Source organism: Cervus canadensis, chromosome 1 (genome assembly GCF_019320065.1).
Source record: "Cervus canadensis isolate Bull #8, Minnesota chromosome 1, ASM1932006v1, whole genome shotgun sequence".
Taxonomy (NCBI): Eukaryota; Metazoa; Chordata; class Mammalia; order Artiodactyla; family Cervidae; genus Cervus; species Cervus canadensis.
Window position 1 is genome coordinate 102,441,255 of NC_057386.1, and position 6,000 is coordinate 102,447,254.

The window sequence follows — 6,000 nt, forward strand, 5'->3', positions numbered from 1 at the left end:
GTGCTTGCATGAGTGTGTGTCTGTTTTTGTTTAAGTCTGTGTATGGGCTTGTGTGTGCATGTGGTGGGTGCATGCAGCGTGTGTGTGTGTGTGTGTGTGTACACACATACTTGTCTGCGTCTGCGGAGCTGAGTCAGCTCTGGGCATCCCCTGTTGCCGGAGAGCACGGGCAGAGGCCAGGCGGTGAGCACCCACTCTGGCCTCACCCGCCCAGCTCACCGCCCACCGAGCTCCTCCAGCCGCAGCTCCTTCAGGACACCAGCTCTAAATGAGCCCCGAGCCCTGGGGCGTCATGGTCCGAGGCCCAGGTTCACGGCCAGTCCTGCCCGCCGACCCCCGCGCCGCTGAGGAAACAGCCTGGAGGACAGAAACCTCCTTCCCGGCGGGCAACCACAGGCAGCTTCTTTCCGGGGATGCCTGCCCGTTCTCATCTGCTCTCCAGTGTCATCCGCGTGGAAAGGAACCCTCGGGTGAGGACGGCTCCGGAAGGAGGAACCCCGGAGGCTCATCCTCATTAGGATCCCCGGGGATGGAGGGAGAGCAGGGGTGGAGGAGGGCCGAGAGCAGCTCCGGTGGTGACAGGAGCCCAGCCTGGAGGAGCGCAGGGACACGGCTCATCTGCCTCCTCTCCGCTGTTCCCGGGGAGGAGCCTTTTCCTCCAGAGGCTGCCTGTAAGGGGACCTCACCTGATAGTAGCTTAGAAACTTCTAGAAGCCTTGTGCATGATGCAGGTGCCTGGGTCCAGCCCAGACTCTAGGTCAGAGTGTGGGGGAGAGACCTGGACACTTGCGTCTCAACAAACTCCCTGGTCAATCACGTGTCTCTAATGTGTGAAGACCAGCGATGTAGGAAGAGCCGTGGGTCTTTGCAGGGGAAGTGGTCCTGCTTCCTCTCTCCTTCCCTCCATCCATTCATCAGTGCTGAGGAGACAGTGACTGAGGTGACCAGGCTGGTGCTCACGGTATCCACACTCTAGTGGGGAGATGATGGAGTGTCAGCAGGAAACAGGGCCCCAAAGGGTCACCTGATGGGATGATGAAAGAGGGTCAGGATCAGGCGGTGATGCTAGCAGGGCAGACTGCAGGAGGTCTGAGAGTGACTTCGTCTGAGAATGCGTGGCCACCAGAAGCTTCCGCGGCCTCACTCTTAGCATGACTGAGTCGCTTTTCTGGCCACTGTCCCCTGACACATAATGAACCCCCGAGGCCTTTCCATCCTCCAGAGGCAGCTCTCTGCACAGGAGGCTGCTCCGAGTGCCAAAGGCTGCTGCCCCCGCGGTGAATTATGGATGGCTCTTAGAGTTTCTCCTGTACAGCCGGGCCCATCAAATATTCATAGCAGCACAAACATTCACCTCCCAGCAAATCGGAATCACTGGAGGGGAAGGACCCCTGTGGGGGTGGCACAGGAGAAGTTGGGCTCAGGAACACCTGGAGGGGGAGCACTGCCACCCTCCTCCCCACCCAAGACACCCAGCGTCCCTGTGACTCTGCCTGTCCTGATACCTATGCCCTCATGTCCTGGTCTGGGGGTGCGCAGGGGAGCATGAGCTCTTCCCACACTTCAGGGTCCAGGAGCATGGGGTGGATGGCTCCCCGAGAGCTGATGCCACACAGGGCCTTATGCTGAGCAGGCCAACAGCAGGGCCCTCACCCGGTTCTCTGCACAGTGAAGAGGAGGGCACATCTCCTGCAAAGCACTCCATGGACCTGCTGCAGCTGCTCCCAGGACAAGAGCCCTCAGAGTCAGGCCTGAGCGGCTGCCCCTCTGTTGTGTGACGTTACAGGATGTCAAGGCCACGAGGCTGTCAAGGGACCCATCTCTCCCCACCAGCCACTTCCACTCCTGTGATACGTTCTGAGCTTTCACAGGAATGGGATCTGCCCTAATTAATGCTGGGGCAGAGCCCCAGACAACTTCCACCCTGTCCTCTGACCACCATCACCACCACCACCAGCACCACTGTGTTTTGACAAAGCTGGGACAGAAAGAAAGGAGCAGCCGGCCAATCATGTGAGTAGCCCAGGGAGGTCACAGCCATGGGAACTCCACCGAGGGGACGTGTTACAAAGGTAGTGACAAGCAAAAGCCTCATCACGGATCAGGAAGATGGCCAGGATCATCATCAGCAGGAACCACGAGGGCTAGAGGGGTCCCAGGCTGGAGAGGGGGGTTCCTGGAGCCCAGGGCCTGGTACCAGGCAGGCACTGAACCCTTAGGGAGAGGGGCTGCCTGTGGAAGGTGGAGCCACAAAGATGCAGTCACCCCAGAAGTGTTGCCCAGGCAGAGACACAAGGGAGAAATGCCCCAGCTTCTCTCTCCTTCCGCCTTCCAGTTCCCAGCTGTGCCTCTTGTTGGCTGAATGTGACCAGGGGCAAGCTGCAAAGGATCCTGGGAAATGTGGCTTTTTAGGGCTCAGTTTTCCTGATACAGATCAGAGCAAGGGAAGAGGAGGAGAGGGCAAAGAACAGAAGAGTAAAAGACCAGCACACGGGCTGCTCCGCTCGACATGTGTATGCATGTGTGTGCATACACACACATGCACACAAGGGTTTCCACAGGACAAGAGCATTCTTGGAAGACAATGAGCTTATCCCAAGGGGTTAACTCTATGAGAGGAATGTCAAGCGGTGTTTCCTCTTGGCATTTATAACCTCTTATCCCCAGTGACTGGCCATCTCGCCTCGCTAAAACCGTAGTCCTGGCTGACTTCCTGCTCAGTAATGCTGGGACCAGCATCTCAAGGAAGAATTGCCTGTTTCTCTTCTGTGGCTCTGTTGCTGAACATATCATCTTTTCTGGAGAGTGTGAGCTTCTTGAGGGCCAGTGCAGTACCCTGAAGAGAAAAGTATCCGTAAGTGTTTTCTGGAAGGAGTGAATGGATGGATGGATGGATGGATGGATGGATGGATGGATGGATGTTTGGATGAATGGATGGGTGGGTGGATAGATGGGTGGATGGTTAGAAGAATGAATGGATGGATGGGTGGGTGGGTGGATGGATAGATGGATGGAGGGATGGGTAGATGGTTGGAATGATGAATGGATGGAAGGATGGATGGAAGAGTGGATGGATAAATGGGTAGATGGTTGGATGAATGGATGCGTGGGTGGATAGATGGGTGGATGGTTGGAAGAATGGATGGATGGGTGATTGGTTGAAATGGATGGTTGGAAGGATGGGTGGATGGCTGGATGAGCCAGATAGCTGATGAAGTTAGGAATGGACCTAGGGCATATGATTAAAATAACACTGAAAACAGGCTCTCCTTACCATATTCAAGATGAGACGGTTGAATTGGTAACCACGGGATTCATTAATTCATCAAGAAACACTCATTGGGCACTTCCTGTGTGCAAGTCCCAGGCCAGAGGTGGAGGAACCCAGTGAACAAGGGGCCGGAACTATGTCCTGAAGGAGCCTGTGCTCTGGGCATGGGACCGTTTGGGTGGAGTCCTGGGGACACTTAGATGTTGACCTGGAGCAGTGGAGCAGATGTTGGTTCCCCTTCCTTTTGGGGAAGCTAGAAGGAAACTAGATGGAATTTTGAGTTTGCTTTGGGCAGGTTTGTTGATGAGAGATGCAGTTATTGGTCCCAAGGCCTTGGATGAGGCTGTGTGTCCTCTGGACATGACCTGCTCAGGATTCCAGCCATGCAAGTATAGAGTACATTCTGTCCTCACGCTGTTGGGAAACTGGTGGGTCAGGTGAACAGACCCCCCACACAATGCAGGTTTGAGTCAAGCATTCCAGTTGGAAAGAGGGACCAGAGGGCAGAGTCCATTCTGTGGGCAAAGACACCTTCACCCCTGCCTGCCCGCTCATCACTGGTGCTCATGAAGACCTGCCAGGGCCTGGGCCAACTAGTTGGTGATAAACAGTTTCTCCTAATGAAGAGCTTTAGAGCAAGAGCTGGTGCAGTCAATGTGCTGCTCTCTCCAGGCTCTGGGGGTGGGATGAAGTCATCTATAGCTACTAGGAAAAGCACAGTTATTTTTAGAACTTTTATATCAGTAGTTTCACTCATTTTCCAGGAAGCAAGATGTGGGCTGAAAAAATAAGAAGTCATCTATCTCTCTTTTTCTTCTGTTGTTGCTGGATTTCAATTCTAATGATCCTCTGTCTGCAAGTGACTTTGAGAATAAAAGCTGGTGGACATTTCATTTAATTTACTTCAAGTGATTAACTCAGAAATTGCATTAAATTATACAAAGAAGTGTTTTTCCTGATGATTTTTGGTACACAAAAATTACAAAGCAGACCCCCTCCCCACTCCTGGTGCTAATTAGTTCAGCCTGCACTCCTGGTACATGAGCCTATTTTTTCTAAAAATAGAAACAAAAACATTAGATAAAATAATTACACAAATAAGACTTGTGTTGAACAGTTCTATGTATGTAGTTTGAGGAGGAGAGGATTTTTAATTCATCTATTTCACTGAAGTTCTTCTGTGCTCTCTTCCTGGATCACAGTTGAATTTCCAAGATGACAACTTTATACTATTTCTGCTTCTTCCTGCACTGTTCCCTGGGCAAATAGAGTTTAAATTACCCTTTGGATAGACTCTGCTGTCTGAGTAACATCTGGTCATTTCAGATCTTCGAAGCATCTGGAAGTTTATAAGAGCTGGAGAATCTAATCTTGAAAATGCTAATGAAGATAAAACTTGGGTAAGACCAACACCATAAGCTGCCTCTCTACCTTAATTATTTATGAAACAGACTCATCAATCTGTGGGTTGTCATGGTAACAGGTGGTAGGAACAACATGCTACAAAGTTTAGAGAAGAAAATTTTATAAATGAAGATTCTTGATTGCAAGTGACTGAAACCCGGTTCTTATTGGATCAAGGGGGAAAGTGTTTTGTTTGTTTGGAGGGTGTGTGTTTGCATACCTTAAAATGCCATGGGAGTCCTGACTTCTGGCATGCCTGCAATCAGGGCCCAGCATCCTCATCAGGACAAGAATCTCTTCCTGGAGGGTCTCTGCCTTCTACCACATTGCTGTCAACATCAGGTTCCAGGTGGCATCTCTTGAAAGCCCCGGCTCTGGTCCTTAATACTAGCAATCCCAGAGTCTAAGCAAATAATCACCAGATGGCCACTTCTTGATAAATAGCACAAAAACAAACCACTGGAAAAAAAATATAACGTCTGGGGGGATATAGGGAAGGTGTCCCTGAAGAAGTGACATTAATCCAAAAGCTCAAGGGTAAGTATCACCTAAACCAAAACGTGGTACGGGTAGAGCATTCCAGGTGGAGGGCATTGTAAATGCTGAGGTTCCCATTTTGTTAATACCAGAACCCTCTGGAGAACTGACTCCGGGTCGGAAGCAGGTAATGTGCTCAATGAGCTTGGGTTGTCTTGAATTTTCATAAATCAAGGAAGCTACCAAGTGTTACTAGAATTCTGTCAACAGGACACAAGAGCCAGCCGAAGGGAACTCTCACTGGACGGGGTGGGTTAAGTCAAACATCAGAAATAATGACTGTGACCTGGAGAACAGACAGGTGTGGTTGCCAAGAGGGAAGGGTGGGGGAGGGATGAATTGGGAGTTTGGAATTTGTAGATACAAACTGTTATACATAGAATGGATAAATAACAAGGTCCTACTGTAAACACAGGGAATGATATTCAATATGCTGTGATAAACCATAATGGAAAAGAATATAAAAACAATGTTACATGTATATACATAAAGAATATAAAAAAAATGTACATATACACACACACGTGTATGTGTGAATGTGTAAAACTTAATCACTTTGTTTATAATAGAAATTAACACAATATTGTAATTCAACTATATTTCAATACAAAGCAATGGGTGTAATATTTTAAAGGATATTAAGCATATAAAAGACTTTGAGTAAACATCAGAAATGAAAGTGAGCATAATTATCTACCCACAGAAATGAAAGGACTACAGACAATGTAAATGTTTGTATGTAAATGTAGAAACCAATGTAAATGGTTGTATGCCAACAAATTAGACAC